Source organism: Helicoverpa zea, chromosome 12 (genome assembly GCF_022581195.2).
Source record: "Helicoverpa zea isolate HzStark_Cry1AcR chromosome 12, ilHelZeax1.1, whole genome shotgun sequence".
Classification (NCBI taxonomy): domain Eukaryota; kingdom Metazoa; phylum Arthropoda; class Insecta; order Lepidoptera; family Noctuidae; genus Helicoverpa; species Helicoverpa zea.
In genome coordinates, this window is record NC_061463.1 from 5114463 (window position 1) to 5137729 (window position 23267).

A 23267-nucleotide genomic window follows, 5' to 3' on the forward strand; every position below is an offset into this window, starting at 1 on the left:
AAAAACCTTTTTGTTTTATTTTTATGCCATTGACAGTTCATTGAACTATAAACATGCTTGTATTATCAGTGTCTGAATGTATTTATATCGCTGGTACTTTGCAAAAATTACATCAATGAGAATCTATTTTAAACATAAAAAACAAAATCACCAGCAAAAGGCTGTGTAACCCCTCCTTAATTATCGCGGTCATTATTTTAAATCAGTATCCAGCATCGAGGAAAGTAACGAGCGTAAACATCGATCGGAAGATGGCTGGCAGGGTCTCATTAGGCGGAGTGCACGTGCGTCGCCGGCAGGCTCGAGTCGCGGTGCCGAGCTCGATCGCACAGGGTTGCGACACCACCGATCGTGCAATCTCGATACCCGACACTGCGGTAAAAGTAAAGATCGTACTGATTGTATCACAAGGAACCCTACAATGTTGTTCAAACATTTAAAAGTACACAGCATTAATATTGAACATATTTACAAAGATAACCAACAGGAAAATCGTACTTCGAGGTCGAGTTTGCTCGTCAAGGTTGACGGCTACAGATTAAGTTTTAACTGTAGAATTTAAACGTTCTTGCAGCAATCATCTCAATGAAATGTTTGTATCGTTTCGTCACTGTTGTTTTGTTTACGTAGTCTAACATTGGTCGTTACGTAATCAGCTGACTTCATAAGGAACTTCGCCCAGATGACTTCACCGGCTTATCTGAAAATGTTAATCTGGGAGCCACTAAGTATATGCAGTTATGAGTTTTAGTCACTCTGTCGAAGATACAGTTTCTAATAAAACACAAATGACCTCGTAGAAATCCCTATTTACTTGACAAGGCAATGATTGCCTCATACAGTATAATACCAATATTAACGTCATTAACCTCGCTGTTGTAGATATCTTAGCCATATAAAGATGCTAGACTGTACACAAAGATTCAAAAAGCCAAGTTCTCAAAGACATCCTCTTTTCAAATCACCGATGTGAAAGTCCCATAACAGTTGCAAAAGAGATTTAGATAAAAAACAACACGATGATTCTATAAAAACACAATTTGCGCTGGAAATGAAACACAAAACCACATTAGGTGCGGCCAACTGGCGCGCGGCACCCCTGCACTCACTTCTCGTCATGGGATTACGAGTCCATACCAGGGATTTAAGGTTTCATTACTCGGCTGCGGCCGTCTCCCTTGTCTCATACCTACGGAACCTTACGCAGGAAACTCGAAGCTAACTCGCTCGGAAAAAGCGATCACACTCTCTTTCATTGTAGAATACTTTATTGACACTACAAGTTAAGTGAAGATGTTTTTTTTCCATCTTGTGTCTACACAAACACTGATCGGCATAAAATTGTTTTCAAAATGTGCAGGCTATTGAAGATAATATCAAGTGACTACACAAATATTAATCAGCATTAATTGCAATATTTAAATTCTTATATGACTGTGCAACTTTTATTCATAAATTACAAATACGAGCATGACCTGGACACTAAAATTAGTTTTAATTATTGCGACGTATAAGGTTGCATTTTCAATTGACGTCATCAACATTACTGCAAGGTTTTGCTACCGGAGATGGTCCAAGAACGTTGTTGAAACAAAAATGAAGATAGTCACTTTGAAAATTGTACCTGAAAACTGATTCGAGAAGTGGTAGTAAGGGCGAATTTTCCCCCATAGAAAACTGAAGCCATAGAGTCAAACTAGAGAGTAATAGGGAGCGTAGCGAGCCGAGACCTCTAATGTACAAATATTGCGGAGGAAATGAATATATTCGACATTGTGCGCCCTCCGAGGGTTCGGGGCTGGCCAAGTGCGCGTTTTGATTAAGTCGCCCCGCGTATGAATTTATGACTCGAATTCATGTCGACGGCAGATATTGATGGATTATGACTTTTATTTCTTGTTAATTATGCAGTTTGATATTAAAAGCCAATTTCGCATTTTTAACAGAAATATGAACATGCAGGTGTCTCGTACTGAGTAGTGATTATCATGCGATATGAGTTTTTGTGAGTGGGTAACTAAAAGTCGAAATTATTATCGAATCCTGAAGAGAACTTGCTAAATATTTAGTGTCATCTTCAACATCATTAAAAAAATTTAGAAAGTCCCCAGACCCTATTTTTTACCATGGTCAGTTATTTATAGAAGGGATGGAGTTATCATAAAACAACATTAAGTAGATCGCGAATGTAGCCAGTTGTTTCCATTCGAAGCAATCCCGCATCTAAATCCCAAGTGTCCCGCTAATACTCCATATGGCGTAACACCATGCGCAATGCATAAACAACCAAAATTCATGACCCCTGATAAAGTATAGCACCCCTCTATTTACGAACAGATTTTTAGAAGAAGAAGGGGGCGGGGTAGGTCCTTATAAACTGGTCTATTATCCTTAGTAGTTTAGGGCGGAAAAGCTGATGCAACGACATATGCATGCATTAGGGATGATGAGAAAATTCGGACATTAGTAGTTCAGTCACTTAATTTGTACAACTGCTCGTGCACAAGTTTTATAGCCCATGCAATGTGCAAGTTAGTTCAGTAAATAATGACATTTATAACAAGACCTACGAGTTAGGGAATAAACCTATTTATCTTGTTTGTTACTTTTGCAAGTGCCTCCTATCAATTAACCTTTCTGTAGGATAAGGGTTGAATAACAGAAACATTTGAACAGACTGATAGATCCTCTGGACTCAATTTTAATAATCCCCGTTTCTCGTATGGTTCGTTAAAAATTACATTGAAACCTCTCACTCATAACAACACAGTCAGCACAGCTTATCCCATCGGTAAGACGAGAAAAATATTTAGAATGCAGCAATCATACATTTGCATTCATAATGGTATTGTACCGTTCTCGTGTGACAGTGTCGGGTTCGTGCCTACCACTTGCGGCTGACTGGCGCCAGCTATTGACACCTCGAGCCGTGGGTCCGTTCCTAGAGACCGGTGTCATCGTTACCTACTTTATTTGTAAGTTATTCGGTATGATAAATAATGCAATACGATCTTCCTGCTAACTTCTGTGAAACTTGGACAGTTACAAGTGTTGTCCGGTGGATAAGATGAATTCTTGAAATTGTCTGTACTAATATGACTTGATCTTTCATGAGAGAAGATATGTGCTGCACAAAAACGAACATGACACGATTGCCTGAATGGTTAAAGACCAATATTCAACTTATTTTTAGAAATACATTATGTATTTTATTTCAAGTCCATCATCAGTAGGTACACGAGCACTTGAAAAAGTTTTCAGTGAAAGCTTTGGAAAATTAGGAATTCTTGAAATTACTGCTTCCTAGTTCGTCAAAAAATTAACATTTTATGTAAGGCTATTGATTAAATACCTTCAAACAGAGGATCCTTATACTTCAAAACGTGAATGGACCTCAAGAAGTTTTGAATGAGCTGTTTGAGTAAATCATTTGTTTGCAGTTCCCACGGCCTGCCTGTTAGCACCTCGGTACGAACACAAGACATGAACGTCGCCGTATTAGGACATTACCAACAATCCTGCGGAAACAGGAATGAAATGCTCACCCGCTGACAGGACTCGCCACAAATGTAAGAAGGTTTTTTATGACGGAGAGCGTCGTGGGAGAAGGTTCTATAGGTCTCTCGCTTGTAATATGTTTAAAGCAAGACGATACACAGTTGCGTTTATAACTGAAGTATGACCAATGTTTACATATTACATTACCCTTGTCAAAGATATATCCCGCTTTATGTTCATTCAAGTAATAACGCTTAGTGAAATATAGCTTATTTACAAAGAAAGAAGTACCAATAACAGTGCACCCACTCACATACAAAAAACTAGCGGGTAATATTTTTCAGTTAGACACACAAACAATTCGCGTTATTCCATTTGAAATACATCGCTTACATATTTATAGCGTGTTATAAAGAGCGATGGGTGCGAAGTAGATATAGACGTCATCGGGCGAGCTTTATGAAGCTTGTTTATTTGAACGGAAGCGGATCGGCTGATGATGTATGGGATTTACTCGCACCGGAGAGCGGCGCCCGCGTTGCGTATGTTATACTTGACCGGCTAGACTAAGCTGTTACTTTATGCTGTAAATATGACAATAGCAATGGGTTCCTAGAAACCAAATGATTTTTCACTATTTGCACGAGCGCTAAAGCTACCTATTCATGACATATAACTTGAACTGAATTCAATTTCTCACTATTCCGACGTTATGCTTCATCACAATAAACACTGTTGTATGTGGGATTTCAGTTCTTATTTCTGCCTATATTCTTTCTTAGTTATAAACACGGTTAAATAATGGGAACGTTTTTTCTCACAAATGTACTGGCAGAAGTTTTTGCACTGAAACACGATAGCAGCCTCTGATATCTAACAGTATCTCTTTACCTACATTACCATGTCGTGTTTATTAGCAATTTTCCGTTTTAAGTATAACCACCTGCGCAGTACATTGCTATCGCGTTATCTCAAGTGGTGGATTTAGATAAATGTAAGCGAGCCTCGCTTCGCCAGAAAGCCCTCGGTGCGTTGAAATCACCTCTCCGAGCTGACATTTAGTTATCATTTCACACTCAACTCTTCACACAAATCTTTAAGCAGCTGCGAGTTGCGAGAAATTGCTGAAGTGGCTGGCTATATATTACTAAGATACCAAATTAGAAATGTACACAAAAACTATCAAGTTACGTAAATTCATGTTATTATGGTTCAAGTTACACAATATCTTAAGCTATTCACAAACTGATATGCATGTCATTAATATTCATGCATTTTTGAAATAGGTACATAGCTGGTTTGATATTCGTAATTTTTACACTTTTAACCAATTTTACAGTGGTACATATGTTCAAACGTTATTTTATCAAATTATATTTTATTCGTATAAAAAAAACTTCATAAAACCGCATTTTAACGAGGGAAGTGGAAATGATGGTGCGTGGTACAGTTGCGACACACCAGCCGACGAAGTGTTGATAGCCATAGGAACCTCGTCGCACTAATTTATGTACCTAATGTTCCTCTTGAAATGTTTTATAGTATGAAAAATAGTCCGCCTTCACACGTGAAACGACAAGGGAAATCGTAAAATGAAATGATATTAAAATTATGTTCGCGTTAAATCTTTTTTTAGGGTCCATTCGTAAGTTTGAAGTGATATTATATTTTGATGATGATATGTGGCCAGTAAAGTTTTTTTATTGAGCCCGCATTTTCTTGTTTTCCCACCTTAATAGAAATGTTCCTATTGTAGATATTAATTTTGTTCTCCGATAAATTATGATTTATAATGGCTTACATCTTGGGTACACATACTAATAATGTTATAAACAAAATAAATTATGATCAGTACAAGATTTTTTATTTGCATCTGCCATGTCAAATTAGAATAAAAATCAAATAATGGTGCTTATAGTAAGCGTGAGCGTGCACAGTGGCGCCTCCCCGCGGCCGGAGCGCGCACTAATGAGCACGCGGCCTGCACACGACCTCACTGTTAGCGTTAATTAGTAAAATGTTCACGTGTTCGCTATCTAATGAACCCCTTTATGTTACGATCAAAGAAATACGGCTAAACTAATAAAGGCACACTAATTACATAGTTAAATGTATTTGAAATAACGCAATGGTTTTCTAAGTAATGATCAGTTTCTAATAAAAAGTTAAAAAAATTCAAATATCACAAAAAATTAATGCCACTTTTCCGACTTTACCCTAAATATGAGTGTTTAGGAAACCAATAAGCAATTTTAGCAAAATCGCCAACTGGCCCTGTGGCGCAACGGATAACGCGTCTGACTACGGATCAGAAGATTCCAGGTTCGAATCCTGGCAGGGTCGCGAATTTTCTTTTTGGACTTTTTATCCCATTTACCTCTTTATAATTGGACGTAGTTATGCAGAAACGTTCCAACCCACTGTACGCGTAAATGCTTATATCTCAAATCCAAGTGTAATTTGAGATATAAGCAGTTGTATTCTTTTTTATTCTAACTAGTAAAGGTACTAGAGGTTTTATTGTTGAATTATATTGAGTTTAGATAACCATATGCTAAATTTTAGGCTGTTCAATCACAATAACTCGATTTCGGGTGACTTGTGGGTTGGAACGTTTCTGCATAACTACGTCCAATTTTAAGTCTTCACTTTATATAAGTACACACGTGTTACCAAGTTACATATATACTTAAACATAAGACATTAACACATAACGATTTCCTGTTCGCAAGAATAACATTGCAGAAGCAGAAATTGATAATGTTCTACGATATTTCCTTTTTTCACTGAATTTGAGCTTAATAATATAATGCAGTGCGCGTTGTCTGGCTACGTCTTGACTTATTGATCGTGCGGCGTCTCTCGTCCCTTTCTCCGAGGCTACCCCGCTTACCGAGCCTACATAATGAATGAGCCTCTTGTTATTCGCCTGATGGTCACATCGCACAAAATGTATGTAGTTAGTGCAGATTTTTACAGCGGCTTATTCTGATTTGTCAAAGAAAAACGCAAAAAAGGTCAGTATCTATATCTCCACCACTTTCAAGGGAACTAAAAAATACAGCTCACAGAACAAAAGTTTACTCTCACCCGTTAAAAAAACCTGCTTTGTTCACTATTCTTTTACATAGGGAATTTTAATCATCTCATTGCTTCAAAATACCTACATTTATAATCGAAAGACTTTTCCACCAGTATTATTCCAGAATAAACAATATTTCAACAATCTCCATGAAAACTGAAGTAAATGAGACAGTTGAATGATTGTAAAGGTACGTTGTCGTCTTCATATTATGACTTTCAGTAAAACTCAAACAACACTACACAAACAAACTAACCCAAATTCTAAAATAAAAAATCAATCATCATTAAAACAAGATAACACAGTCACCTGTGGGTTTTATAGTCGGAATATACCGCACTGAAAATATAATTATATATTGGAAATACAAAGAAAAAATATTACGACAGCTCGCAAAAAGTTAAAGGCGATAAAAGTCAAAAGTGTTGGTCGACGATGACTTTAGTGTCTCACTGCTTATCTGACGACAGTTGAGTGTCAAAATATTTGATGGGCCTGTGCTTACGAAGATAGTCGAGCTGGAAATATATAACCTATTTGACTCACACGTTTTGGGAACAACGTTTTTGCGACACTTGACGGTTTTTATGAAATGTTTCACGCTTCAGTCTAGCCAGTGCTATGGAATAACTCATAAGTCTTTTCTTTTTTATTCCCACGAAAGCAAATACGACACGGTGCATGGCACGTTTGGACGGTACAATTCTGCTTGAAAAACTATTCAGTTTGCATGCAGTTTCAACAGCAGTTCCCTGCTTTTACACTTACCGGTTGAAAATGACAGTAGATTACAAAAATAGCAGCCCCGGATCTAGGGGGGGGCAAGCCGGGGCCTGTGCCCCGGGCGGCAAATTCAGGGGGCGGCAAAACTCACACTTCACAGACCAATGGATAACTAATTTTGACCACGGAAAAATTAACGGTTAAATAAAAATAGCACAAGTACAGCAATTTCATAGCCATATCAACTTGACCGATACCCTGAGCGCGGAGTGAGACATGCTGCATGACTGCACGAACATTTATTATTCACGAGGCGAAGTTTTAGCAAACTAAAATTGATTAAATATTATTTGCGATCATCTATGAGCCAGGATTATCGCATATTTATTTTTATTTTAAATCCTACATTACAGATTACTGTAATAGTTACCTACAGCGCCATATTAACCTAAGGTGCAGGGTGTGTGAATAACCCGGGCGCCTCGGTCTCAGGGGCGCCGCGGGACGCCCCACCACCAGGAATTTTGGATGAAATTTCACCCGTTTGATAAGGAAGTTCCACATTGTATCACGATACTCACAATCAAAGTTCCTAAAAAAGTCGCCTTCGCTTTGTTTGATTGATCATTTTCATTATTTTTTACTTTTAACATCCTCCAACTAAGTGAAAAAATTCTCGCTCGCTACGCTCGCGGTTAAATGACAATGTATGTCCTGTTTTTCTGATTGTTTATTATTTTTATTGACTCGGTCATTGATTCGGTCTCTAATCACGTTTTCTTTTTATTTGTACGTAATTCCCAGTTTAATTTGTGAGTCTTGTCAGTGTACTTGATCAGATAATTTTGTGTCGTAGGCTCAAAAAATTTACATTGTCCTAATAACTTCGTCAGTCAAGTCCACGCTGTCTCACCTTTTATAAGTCAAATGTAGAAAACATTTTTTTTATGGAGTCCTCAAAACCACAAAAAGTTTGCGCTTCCGACTGCTTGTTACTTTACAGCGCTTTTTAAAACTTATTAACTTTTTGTGTCCCAAAATTGAAAAATTTGCGCGCTCGCTCCGCTCGCGCTACTTTTCACAATTGCGTTCGTCCGTCTCGACTTTCATAACTTAAACCTGGCCAACAGTTTGAGCCTACAAGAATTGGACACATTTTTTAAGTCCTTTACCTACCAAAAAAGTGCACTTCATTCGAACGTTCTTATTTATATTCCTTGTAACTACTGTAAGTACTTCAATACATAGTTGGCGCTTGGGTGATGATTGCACCCAGGCGCTACGTGAGCTAGAGACGGCCCTGCCTGCCTACATATTGATTATATAGATGGTAAAGGTGAAAATAAGCATAAGTAGGTAGGCGGGGCGGCATTTTTCAGATTTTGCCCCGCCTAATAAAAATTGAAGATCCGGGGCTGAAAAATAGGAAGTCTGAATAGGATTATTGAAGTAAGTTCAATTGAACTTTACAATGGTTACTGGGTACTTGTCATATTCTTAATTGACTTATCCTCACATCCTAATGTTTTGGAACCCAGTCACGATAAATCATAACGTAATACGAGTAACAGTATAACAGTTTTTGTATCCCACAGTTCCGAGAAGCGGACGTTGCATACGTTATCTGTTGCCGAGCTATTTTTGTGTAAGCTTTATCAATACGGGGTCAAGAGCGCGCCTTCCGGCTGATAACACTCACGATAAGCACGACCGAAATCGTCACAGCATCCCATAACATGTATTTATTACTTAATAATAACAAAAAAAAATCAACTTTCCCCTATCTAAGAGCATTCTGTCAAAACTGCTTTTTATACAGCCACGAGATAAGATACTTCAGATTTACTTATTCACTCAGGTCGAGTTGAGATCAGTTTTTTGTCCAGTATTTGCCCGTGAAGTTTTCGTTTTTAAATATTTCCTTAGCTTTTAGACGGACGGCGTTATACGTAGTGCAAACATCCTGGCCTGCGTACAAATATTGGTCCATCTCTCCAGTTGTCAGTCTGTCACTATCCAGCGGACATCGCGGACACGTGCTAAATAGCAATCTATCTTCTGTAAACTTGCGATGTTGGCTTAACTTTTCCTTTATTTTGCTAAAAGTTATAAAATATATTCAAACAGGCAAAAAATAAACCATCGAAGAAAATCTATATTAGCTGCTTGTTATGAATGCTTTCTAAATTAACAAATTGTGAAGTAGCTAACAAAAGAAAGTGTCTGTAATTAACGCATTAGCCATCCATTTGTACGGTGCAGATAATTGCGTATGTCGTGTCGGTTTGACAGCGGACAAGTGTTCAGTGGCGCACGCGCAGAGTCGCAAACGCACCCCAGATCGAGTGCCATTCAACGTTCAAGAGTGGCGATGCGCGAATCATTCGATTTGCATTAAGCATTCACAACTATATCCGTGGCGAATGAGGATTACATTCGTAAACATATCGTTCGTTTAACGCAAATAGAACTTCTAAGTGGTTGATAATATCTTCAAGAAGTCATCGGGATCAAAGAAAAATTGCTATACATATTAGAAAGGAATGGACCGGTTGTAGATTTTGAATGGTAATAAATCCCACATCCGCTCACAAACCGCTAGAATTATAGTCTACTTACAACCGAATTTTGAACGAATACAAACGAAAACATTACTACTACATGCTTTTATATTTTCCAAATACGGTTTACCACTAAAATTGTGAGACAGCTCAGCAGAAAAATTCATCACGAAATGGCTTTCATAGTTAGAGGAGCGTGTCGTCATTACCGACTGCACTCTCGTCGTGATTCGCTCCGCCCGCCCTGAGGGCCTTTCAAAGGGAAAACCGAGTGGGGAAGATACAAGGACCACTGTTACAAGACCTCCCAAGCTCCCAAAGCATGTACTACATTAAATTACGACGAGGGTTCTACTAATATTGGTCAGTATCGAAGGGGGATGAAACAGTAGCGGTGTGTATATCTGAGATTTCTTTTTGATGACTGGCTTTATGGCCGTGGATTATTTCTATAAAGAGCAACCAAAACAGCGTCATAAAATGGAACTTAATATTTATGAACGGCACACGACGATTTATTATAAATCAATCAAAAGCTTATTATTTTCATGGGTCTAAAAACATGGCTAAATATTTAATGAGCAAGGTAATTCATGAAGTTATCTTTTATCTGTCAATTTATTTCGCTACATATACTTATTCCAGCGTCAACTTTTCAAAAATTAAACGTGCTAATCAGATCCCAATCACCTTTACACAACACAATCTCTTGCATAACCGTACAACATGGTAGGTATCGGTAAAATTACCAACAGCCTTACCTCAAGCAATAGTAAGATCGTGAGTCGAAATCTACTACATTGGTAATACGCGCACGACTTCGACAATAGGTCTCAACTCTCAAATTATTAAAAAGAAAAGATTGCTAAAAGTTGACACGAAAAACGTACTTACAGTCACGCTTGTTCTAGACAAGGAATTGAGATAATGTTCTGTGTATAAGAAAGTTCATATTTTGTAATGTGAAATATGACATCCCAGGAACTCAACATTTCATCTTTTATTTTTGCTAGCCACTAAACATAGCCTATGAATATAACTTTGAGGAAGACACTGATCTTGACGCTCTGACTGGATGCTGAAAAACTAAGACCACTGAAATAGGAATGAATCCTTGGGACCATTCAGTGATATTATACTGAGGTATATATTATGCAGTTAAACTAACACCCAAATTATTCGTTTACATTTTAAGTAATTTCTTAATTTATACCGAGCTGGTACTACAAGCATATAATTGATATGCAATAGATACCAATCATTCCTTCCGTCCACGAATCGACTGTTCAAAATAAGAACATGGTAACCGAATTCAACCCCTCGGCTGTGACACGTGCAGTGCACGCTCAGCCTTATCTTAACACGTGGCTTCTTAACTATCGATCTTGTATTGTCAACGTTTTTACGTATTCCTAATACTGTTCTTGGTTACGAAATATACAACAAAGACGTTCATAGTGTGGGACTTACTTATATAATATTACTATCTATGCCACTAATACGTAATGTAATATTACTTCCATTAGACTCAATTATGTGTGAACTAAAATGATATAAGTACGTAAGTATTCATTAAGAATAGCGACAAAATCTATTGAGCTGAAAAATAGACTTATGTAGGTAGTTCACTGTGTAACCTAATTAAATACCCCATTACAGTTAATGCGGGACTGAAAATATCTGAAAGTTAATCAGTTTCAAAAACATATTCATATAGTTATCCTATAATATATGTAATACATAACAGTCCTATGTAGTATGCAGCATATAGCACACAAACAATAAACACCCTGATTGCGATAGAACGGAAACTGACGTAAGTTCCGCAGCGGCACGTGTACTTAGTTCCGGACTTCCGGTCTTGTGCCGAAAATAGACGCCCGTTTGTAACGTGACTTGTGGGAAAAACTTATCGACTTTCCTTATCTATTATTAAATGTGGGTATAAAAAAGTTTTGTGTATTTTTACACGCAAATCTCTGTGTGAAAAGGGCGAATAATTAAACGTAGCTACCTATTTATTACTGAGAACAGTACTATATCTACCTAACGCCATCAACATTTTAAAATAATAAGTAGGTAAACTAAGCACACAAATAAATCGATGCTTTAGGACAAATTGCTTCCTATAAAAAGTCGATAATATGATATTGTCGTATGAAATTGTAAGTCACTTTTATAAAATATTAAACGCGAGAACCTGTTCGAAAGGACCTTCCGTCCTTTCTTTATTTTCTGCAATAAGTCCTCTCACTTTTTTAGCCCTACAAAAATAAACAAACACACCATGTTTTCACATAATGTCCCTGCTTTAACACGGTGAAGTCAATGACGCTTGCGATGGCTCGGGCGGGGCGCACCACTCCCTGGGGATGGATCTAGCAACGGAAGGGTTACTCGGGGTAAGCAAATGTTGTGAAGAATTTTGACATAAATCTAGAGAAAGAAAATATAAAAATAGTAGAAAATAGGAACTCTGATGAAATAAGGTAAATAATAAAAGATAAACAAGGTAAATAAACGTTCCAAATCTTCTTTAAATGACTTAGTGAGTATTTGCTGATTGCATGAAAACCGCTGCTATTCCGTCTCAATTCACAGTGCTGTATGTAACGTAACATTTAAGATGAAGAGATCACAAACAGATAGGCATTATAGATAATGTAAAAGGAACTGTGTAAACATTTTGTAAAAGTTGAGTCACCGTAAAGAGACATCAATAATGTATAATGTTAGTTCAGCTATTTCGTACCGTCCTAAATTGACACTTGGGTATTTGCGATCGTGCATTATTGGCGCATGAAATGCTTACAACGTTTTCCACTCGGGCCACATCGGCTCGCGTCGGCCCCGCTCGGCTAAATTACATGAAACGTGCTCGCAATTCACAAAATATCCGCTCTGCCCTTCCCTTTCAGATTATACCAAAACACATTTATAGCACCCGTAAAATGTAACTACATATTCATTGAAAATGTTCCACGACTTCGATCCTTTTAAATGGACTAAAAGAAAGACTTAAATGTTTATGATGCCGTAAAAACGTTTTTACTTCTTCGACAATGTTATTATAGTTCGGCCATTCAGAGAATGCGTTCCTGACACGTCGCGATTGAACTGACGACGTAACTTTGCAATGGCGTTGCAGTTACGATAAAAATATTTTTGCTGGTTGTTTACCGTTTTAACAATTGAGGAGCATTAAAACAACATTATTATATCAATAATCAATGAATGTTATTACGTCGTCAGTTCAATCGCGACGTGTCAGGAACGCATTCTCTGAATGGCCGAACTATATATTGACTGATCTTGACGACAAGAATACTTTTAAGTCACATCTATAATCTCTTCCATCAACAGCGTCGCTTCAGCGAGTCTGACTCAATTATTTCAACTATTTAATACTAAGTAGTCCGTATCGCCAATTCAATCAACTAATTAATTTTATTTAAACATATAGCAAGCAGCGGCATAAATCATAGGGACGAGCCCATACAACTCAGCCAGCTGTCTTCCTCGATCCAATTTAATAAAAAGGTTTCCCATAGAGTACGTCGGTCGTAGTTCACAAGTACCCCCCTATCGGCCGTAGTGAGCGCTGGAAATGCACGTGCGATGTTATTGCGTATTGCAATCGATGACGCGACAAACGATACAACTTTCTTTGGTTTCACTTTGTGGCTGTAACCATTGCGATTGTATGTTACACACTGTGTTATCTTTGTTGTGACAGGTCAGTTTGTTCAACAAATCTTTTGTAATACTCTTTGTAAAGAGTTTACAGATTTACAGTCTAGAACGTGGAAAACTAATACGTATCTTCAGTATAATTTCTATAAGGCCCGTTTTAAAGCCATAACCTAAATACTGGACGTTCATGAAACTTTATGAAGTGTAAACACGTTTTAAGTACGTTCTGTTTAATTTGACTCGTACATGCTATAAATATTTCTTAGTAAATTACATATTACGTTACCATATCGCAAATGGTTGTTTTTTAGACTTAAAAAAAACAAACATGGTTCATTAAATAGTGTAACAAAGGCTGAATCGATCCTAATTTAGAGCAATGTACATATTTTATTAAATATATCGCTATATTTGCCTATAAAACTAGTGGGGTGGGCAGGGAAGGGTGCTGATTAAGTTACGTGACATGCGCGCGCCAATTTGTATCAGAGACTTCGCCCTCTGAGAGGACACGACACCATCAACGAAATTACATTACCGAGCGTAATTAAATAGTCCTTGTTTTTATAGGAAAACATGGCGTGTTTACAGTAGACGAACTCGCTCAGCTCTAATGACATTGTAAACATTTCCCAACTAGTTTATTTTAGCGTTTACTGAATCTCCAAAACTGAAACTGTTGAAGTCTTTTCCCAAAATATGAACAGAATTTTTATTTGCTTTTACAGACTGACCATGGTTTTTTTCTTCCTCTGTCTTCGCGTCGACAGTAAAAATAAACAATGCAACATGAAAACTAAAATAATGATGGAAAATCGATAAAAACAGAACTGTTATGTAATCTCATTTATCCGTGGCGCCTTCATCATTATCGATCGTACTAAAAGCTTCTCTCATCATGGCCGCTCAGCTAATACACTACTTACTGTAAACAATAACATTGGAAACTTTTTAACACGTCATACAACGCGCTCTCTTTAGAACTATTATCGTAAGCAAACGAGGCGAATAATTCGACGTGTTGTGAAAATACACACGTGCATGTGTAACGCTTGGTTCAAGTGAAAACTCTAATTTTATTTAGTTTACCAATTTAGATCGCATATGTCCGAAGAATGACAAATGTAGCTCGCGCGTCTGCCAATTAACGCTCGACAAAAACTGGAACCCGAAATGGATATTTGTGGACCGGTATTTTATCAAGATGACTTTTAAAGCCGTGCCAGTAATTAACGTCACCTTTTGTAACGAAACAATACTGTTTGTGCTTCTGATAAAGTGCAGCGTTCTAAATGGGGTTTGAACTTTTCAAAGTTCAACGAAACGTACCAATTTCTTCTATCTCTTGACCAGTTAATTAGTCACGAGTGATGAAACAATTTCACAGTTATTAGAGCTGGATATATAATAAGGCGAGTATCGTATGCGTTTCATCTGTCAGTCAAGGTGCTTGTACCAAACGGTTATCCAAACAGAGAGGGCGTGCGGCGCCGACCGCGAGATTATGATCGCGCGTGGATCGTGATTAATAGCGAACTAGCGCGTGCGCAGGACGACGAACACGCATGTGCGCCACCAACTTGTGAAGATGCTACGCTTAGAGTATTATTAGAAGACAATATCTATCATCCTTTGTGAGTGTAACAAGTCGATTTTTCTTGCTCTAAATAAAGCTTGCTCTGTTCCTGATCTCTGTAAGTCTTTACAGGGAAAATCGCAATTTGGTAATATTTAAGCATGTACTTTCTTGTCGTAACTAACTATCGGTATATTGTACGAAAAATATACACAATAATTGTTAGTGTAACAGATAAGAATCAAAGCATATTCTTTATTCCCTTATAGCTTCCTTTTAAACACGATGTCCATTTTCTTGAAAGCCGTAGTAAAATGTAATAATATTGATGCGTGATATTTCCCCAAGCCCATAGTCGTAGCATGTACATAAGCAGCAATGCAACTACAACTTCATATCGATTACCTTCACCAACACTATTGTTCATACCAATGAATAACAAATGCAAGCAGACGCAAGTTACAAATAAATAAATCACTGCGCGGGCGCAGCCGTCCGCGGCGGCGTCACCCTGACGCCTAGTGACGGCTCCTCTGACTACCACACGTCCAAATGACTCACTCGAGCTTCAGCTTAAGAATGTACGGACGATAATTACTGCTACTGATATGATTCAGATTATTAGTTACCTGTTGGAGTACGGGGTGTAGGTAGGTGACAGCTTCGTGAGTCATTCCTTTTTTCGAACTCCCTTTTGATCAATTTGAATTTGTCTTCAAAGGACTGAAATCCTCAGACAGATATAGTAAGATTTTCAGCACCTACATTGTTCAAAGCATTCCTTTTGACTAGTCATGGAAAGGCATTTACATGGCCTTTATTCATCAAAACCACATTATGTTGCAGACTTGTTATTTGTATGACAACTATTCCTTCTTAGTAATAGACTCAAACCCTCTTCATCAAAACATCACATTCAGAATCGACTAAAAACATTGCTCAACTACTCACCTGTCACACAAACTCTTCAAATCATTGCCAGCCAACTAATCTAACATTTCAATCAGTCAAACAGTCACGTTATTGGACAAGCACATTGATTCGGTCTAATCCAACCGCTCTATATCGATACGTACCTTCGTACGAACATTGAACATGTTCCGCTTAATTAAACATGCAAAGCCGTGCGACTTCCATGACTAATACCAACATTGGTACCCTGACAGCGACATTTAGTAACAATTGTGTCCTTTATATTTGATAACGACAGATTCTAAGTATCGCAAAGCTATAAGGTTTAAAGTTGGAGAAGAAACACGACTGATACTCGTTCTGCATCGTTTCGCGTTTAAGGTATTGGCTACATCGGCAGACGTAGCGATGAATTGCTTGCCAGATCGACGCATGAGCACGCTGTCGCTTACACCAGCTTGAAAGCTTGTCAATGCCGAAGCTTTCGTGTAAAAAATAAAACTAAAATAGTTATATAAAATAGCTATTCAAATAAATCTGTTAGATTAACCCCGGCCACAGAAAACGACTACATTGTAGGTAAGATAAATTGCGAACCAGACAATGCAGAGCCAAACAAACGGCTGCCTACGAGAGCCGGCAACTACAATCGCAGCGTTCCTTCATACGCCATGTTCCTGTCTCGGAAAATGAGTTGAATATTTTAATATATGCAATATTTGTTCAGTAAATCGCGTTGTCGACGATCTATGTGAGCAGCCGCGCGCGCAAGTGGAGCGCAGCTGTCGAGACGAGCAGACAACAGTTGTCCATCGCGTTTGTCTTCAACTGCGCGCGCAACCAATCCTACCACCAGTACCAGATTAATCATTCCAAACTATTTTCTTTTAAACACGACATGAAAAAAGGTTTTAATTAAGTATGTTCATTCTTGTGGTGGTACTTTGTTTTGTTGTTTAAAATTGGATTTATTATCTGCATTTTTAAATGTATTGATTCCAAAGTATTGCTTTTGATAATTGTAACTAATGTCACTGAATTTTCAAAATATTCAGGGCAAACATTTACTTTCTACAGCAAACTCATCTGTTTATCCATACCTTTAGACCAAATAATAAAATACATTTTCACAGAAATAATAAAATGTCAAGCACAAAGAAAAACACCAACATTTTTCCGCAACATTTCAATTTTAAATATGAGGGCATTATATCTCTATAAGAATCTACCTTTGATGTTAATCCCGCGATGAAAAAGTCACCATTAATAAGTCGTTTTAGTAATAAAAAGGATTGCATTAAATCATAAATAACACAAAGAACTATTATCTGCCATGTGAAAAATATCTGGCGCATATGAAAAAGATTTATAGTTGCTCACTAGGCAGTATCCCGCAGTAACAGTACTCTAAAATAAACTAGTGTTAAAATATAAAATTATTGTAACGAGACGCTTATGCTGTTTGATGGATGGTTTCGGCGAGAGAAGCATAAAATGGTGCGATAATGTAAAATTGTAGCGCGGCCGCACCGCCGCCGGCGCCGGCCACCATCCATCATCCCGCGAAACGGTCAGTTTCCATGAAAATTGCTAGATGATTTGCATATAAACTTTACAGCGATGAGATATACACCAATGATTACAGTACCCACCGGGTCGAGGGCGCACTTGAAAAACTAAATAATACTGATTTATGCCGTGATATGCTCATAAAGAAATCGTTTCGAGAAAATCTCAACCTCCTCGTCTGGACAATTTTGATGCATAAACCAGACAATTGGATATATCATTAACCTACAATATCAGTGATTTATGGAAATAAATTATATGTCATTATCACAAAAATGTTTTCGTAATTTCAAATGATGTTTCGTGAAAGCATTGCGTAGCCGCGGTCATAGTTTCCCCGGCATGCGGGTAGCGTCGCGGCGCGCGCGTTTTCCACCGGATGCATAATGCGTGTAACTACATTAAGCCAACAAATGGTGTGATTTTTAAGGAAGAAAGGTCCAGATGAACGCTGTATCTTGTGACATGAACGAAAATAATTTGACGCAGCCGTTCGGCGGGCGACATACGGCGACACGTGGCCACGATATATTACACGCGAGCCGCGCACTAAAAATATTGTGTTGGCAAATTAATGGGCATTCCCGACGGTGGGTAGTGGGATGAAAGGAAGTGCCTTTTATATCTGAAACGTTGGTTTTGTATGAAAATGCGCGGCAGCCGGTCACACCTGTCCGCTTACATTGGACCGGGCGGGCGAGCGCGCGCGCCGCCCAGCCGCCCAGGGCTGGAAACCGTTCGCTCTAACAAACTAAATTTTCATGACCAGGACCAAAAGCTTGCTAGAACCTCGGCATGGTACAGTATGATTTGGGTACCTACTTCAAAAAATACAAGTAAAACCATTATTCGGAACAATTTGTAGATCAATTCAAGCACTTACACTTAACCATGAATTTACTTAAATCTGCGACTGATTTCCTCTCGTTACTCGTACCATATAATCATATATAGAAAAAACAATAAAAACCTTATAAAACAATGCATAACTTAGATATGTTTTAAGATGGCTGTCAATCATTTTTCCACTGCAGACCATTCGACAACACCCAACCACAATAGTGACGGCGTAATTTTCCAAATATCGTTCAAATGCTAGAAGTTTTCCTGACATCCCTACGTAGAACGGATGCGACAAAGAAGACGCATGTCGCCTTGTGCGTCAGTTTCGTAATAATTGAGCAGATTAATAACCCCGGAGGGTGTTCATATTTCGCCGTCCGGCGGGCTGTCGCTTTCTTCCGTCTCGTCATATCACACCCACGGGGACAGCTGCTCTGGCTGCGTTTTTAAATATACCTAAGTAAACTAGCGATCGTGTCTGTCTTTGTTCATGCATTTTTTATCGCGGTAAAACAGCTGTTGAAAATAATCAAGCTTTGTTTCAGCAATCGATTTGGTTTTCAAAATTAAAAGTACATCTTTCCTATATCTTGGAGCGCTAACATGTAATGGAAGCCTCAGTCCTTTTTAAGAAATTTTCATCGGGTACCTTAACAAACACGTTCTGAGAAGGAGCTTTAAGATGTTCATAATTAACGGCTTGCATCGAATTGTCGGTCAAGAATACGCATCCTGCGCCTTAAGGGCGGCGTCGCGGCGTCGTCGTCGGCGTCTCAGTATAAATACGCGGCACGTGCGTCGGCGCAGCTGCCCGCCACGTGGCCGCCTCTTTACGCGCCCGCGTAAAAATAGATCATTGTCTCGCGGACACGCCCACCCCACAGATAAAACACCACATCAAACATTATATCGACAGTAAAATCGCTCTTTTGTTTGTTAGCGTGCGGTGTCATAACATCTGGTCATCTGGCCAGCGCCGATCCCGGCACAACAATCAACATTTCGCTTTCATGTTCACGTTGCTGCCACTGTGTAAATAAATCATTGCTAATTCCAATATGCTAATAAATAATTTGATTGTAAGCCAATACGTGTGTTGTTTGGCCGAATAAACTCATAAATATGTTGGCAACAAATCGGTCTGTTGTCTGTACCTAAATATCTTCTCGGTTACTCTGTGCTCTTACTTTGTATACCGGTTAATCATTAGTCCTTGCTAACTTCCTTACAACATCGTACTCATATTAAACACTAAGCCGTGGTGATGATCTCAAAGCTTTTGCTTACGTGTATGATGTATTGCAATTTTTACTGTGTTATCTGGATCTTTTATTTACCATTGTTAGTAGTTAATTAAAACCCTATTCAAAAATAAATTAAACGGGCACCTTAAGCTTTAAAAATACTCTATGGCACGTGTCAAACGATCTCTTCGCACTCAAACAACGGAACAAAACGACGAGAGAGCTTCCGCTGCGAAAAAGCTTCCGCTAAGTATAACTTACAATATCTGACTTACAAAAGCTACTTGACAGATTATCAAGTAGCGTGACTTTATTAAGTTTAAGCACGTGTCATAAAATCTTAATATACATTGCCTACCTACTTCGACACTTTGAAAGAAACTACGTTTGTGTAACTCCGCACTGAATTTCGGAACATTTGTAAAACACAAGAAGTTGGCTCGAAAACTTTACAGCGAGCTTTACACACATTTTACAGAAAAAATATATTATTCCTACAATTTATATTCAAATCACGAAATTTAAAATGGCAAGATCGCAGATATCGATGGTAGAAAACATTTATTCATTTCAAAATGACATTTTCTACATAGCGATGTTATCTTGAAATACGTAGTGTGCATATTGTTACGAATATCTGAATGGCTTGTGTTTAAACACCACCCAAAAAAGTACCTATTTTACAACCAAAAAAAATCTAAACGGTTACCAAAATGGATAAATGGTCACCAAATAACGTTTCCAAAAATATTATTAGATAAAACCATTTTTTCATATTATTGACTACTAAAAAAATATATGGACGCCTTTAAAATACACTTTAGACCAAATATTATATATTGTCACTACTTAGATGTTACCAATTATGTAATACCATGACTCCTAATTTGGTCATTTTTGTTAGACTAAAAAAGCTAACGATCGCTAGAATATTTCCCAAATACCAATTAATATACTAGGGTTCCCAAACGTACGTCGCTTATTTATTGTTATATGAATTTGTGTGTAACTCAGTGCGTTTAAAATGTAAGCACGCAACATGCAGCAAGCATGGCTTCTGTCACGGCTCCGGCACTGCAGGGCTCCGGCGGTCCCATGCGAGCTTATCGTCGCAGATGGTTTTCACGCTCACCACCGCAGCTTCGGCTTGCTGGCCGGCTCCGCCGGCCAGCCTCAGCCGCAGTGGCGAGCCTTAAAACTACCTGCGCCTCAGCTCGCAGGCCGCCTCGCCCCTCCGCGCCTACGCGGTTTTGAATTGCACTCTAGGGGTAGGGCAGACAAGACTACGTGGAGTCGGTTTTGCAGCGATTCGTTTTCGTCACTAACTTTGATTTTTGGTGGTAATATTAATCTTTTAGTTGGATAGAATTTGGTGACCATTAATCCATTTTGGGAACCAAAAATAATATGAGTGCGAGATTTGCGATTTTTCTGATGTTATTTTATTTTTTTTGGATCATAATATTATATACTTTAGTGCCCTTTTAATAAAGTCAATTTATTTTTTTTGGAGTTGTTTATTTTATTTGGTGCCTCTGTCTTAAAAATATTTTTGGTGACCGCCTAAATTATACCCTATCTGAATGTAGTTTTTCATCCTACAACTGTTAGCATGCCTTTATTTTGTTTTATTAAAATCCTTCTCCGTGTGATGCTCAATCCTTCTCCGTGTGAGAGGAGGCCTGTGCCCAGCAGTGGGACGATAAAAGGCTGTAACAGTATTAAAATATAAACATAAGAATTTAATAATGAACACACCGCATTTCTAAATTAAACATTCCAATGCTACAGATTTCTCATCTTCTATATATTTTCCATGAAGATTTTCATCAAAACTTTTTCTTCTAATTTCCTCTAAATTAAACTGGACTTTTCAGTTTAGTGTTAAGTAGCATAGCGCAGACTTGATTTTTTTATTTGCTGTAGTATCATCGTTTCGTCCCACATACCTAACAAGGCACACACAATGCCGTGCATGGCGGCATTTAGCTCTCATTGTTCGTGCATCAACGATCCATGCCGATCGACGGCCGTGTGCGTTCGGTGCGCGGGCGCCTCTTCCTAATTCCAAAAACCGGCCAAGTGCGAGTTGAACTTGCATGCTCAAGGTTCCGTAAGAAAAATCATGTTTGTTTTATGGAAGCCTTCTGCAATATTTGTTGTATATATTTTTTTTAACTTATCTACTTGTTGTTGAAACGACAATAAAAATACAATATCTTGTATCTGTGAAAATTTCAGCTGTCTAGCTCTCATGGTTAATGAGGTACAGCCTGATGACAGATAAACAGACAGACAGCAAAGTCTTAGTACTAAAATTCCGTTTTGCCCACCCTTTGGGTTCGGAACTCTAAATGTAGGTACCGCGCGTGTCATCGATACTTCTAAATATACACACATATGGACAATGACTCTTTATTCACAACTTTGTCTCGCAAAAGTGTCGTTAGAATACAATGTTTTAAGTATCCATGCGACACTGTTACATATTTAAGTAAGAGAACAATTAAATATTTAATAATATGTATTTTTAATTGATACAACATTATACCACTGTTTCAATTGTAGTAAGTAAACGTATGAAGAATGGAGGACATCGTAAACAATATAGCTAGTAAAGTACCTTCACTTTACGTCTTATTTTATGTTTAGATTAGTTTATGTTTAGAAGAAAACTTTAAGCATGATTATATAAACTATATGACCCTACTTTCCTAAAGCTTTGGTTTCCTAGGAAAGCGGTGCCGTCATATAGCGGCCGTAATACAGCGGTGAAAGACGTCACCAGAACGTTGTCTATGTAAACAAAATGGGGCGGTTTCCTAGAGAGCGGTAACTGACACCGTAACTTCAAAAAGCGGTGCCGCCATTTGCATGACGGCCGTCTTGACGGTGTCAGATAGTTTGGTGAACGTTTTATTGAAAGCGGTGAAGCTTTTTTAATACGTATTTGTGTTGTTTTTTCGGAACAACGTCAAAAATTAGTTACAACTCTTAGAGCAGCGAGGACGACGAAATTTTAATAGATTTCGTTCGTAACCACGAAGCAATATATAATATAAAAAATAAAGATTATAGAAAAAGTCAACTAAAACAGAATTGGTGTCGTGAAATTTGAGAAATATTAAATAAAACAGGTTAGTAAGTATGATACAACTAACAAAAAGTTTATGACGGTGTGTTAAAACGGCCGTGGAACTTTCCGCATGTCATCACCGTAAAGACGACCGTCTATTTGCGTCCGTAATATTACGGCCGCTATATGACTGCACCGCTTTCCTAGGAAACCCAAGCTTAAGAGGTTCATTATACTCGTAGCTACGTACTCTTAAGCGAGTAGGTAAGTATCTATGTTAACATACCTACTCCATATTAATAAATAATAGTTAACTGACGTCGTAAAGTGCGTTTATACTTGTAAATATTTGTGGTATTAGAGTGAGTAAATATTACACAAGTCAACAATGATACAATACAATACATGCACAATACGATTTTATCATCTTCATAAAAGATGTCTTTGTTAAACCTACCTCTAGACCTACAACTTAAACAAAGATATTTAC

The 23267-nt window shown here is 38.0% G+C and overlaps 1 non-coding gene across 1 annotated transcript; it reads left to right on the top strand.

Moving 5' to 3' along the window:
• The first annotated feature begins 5768 nt into the window (after positions 1 to 5768).
• On the top strand, positions 5769 to 5841 carry Trnar-acg. Its single transcript has one exon. It is a non-coding gene; the product is annotated as a tRNA-Arg (tRNA).
• Positions 5842 to 23267: the final 17426 nt, after the last annotated feature.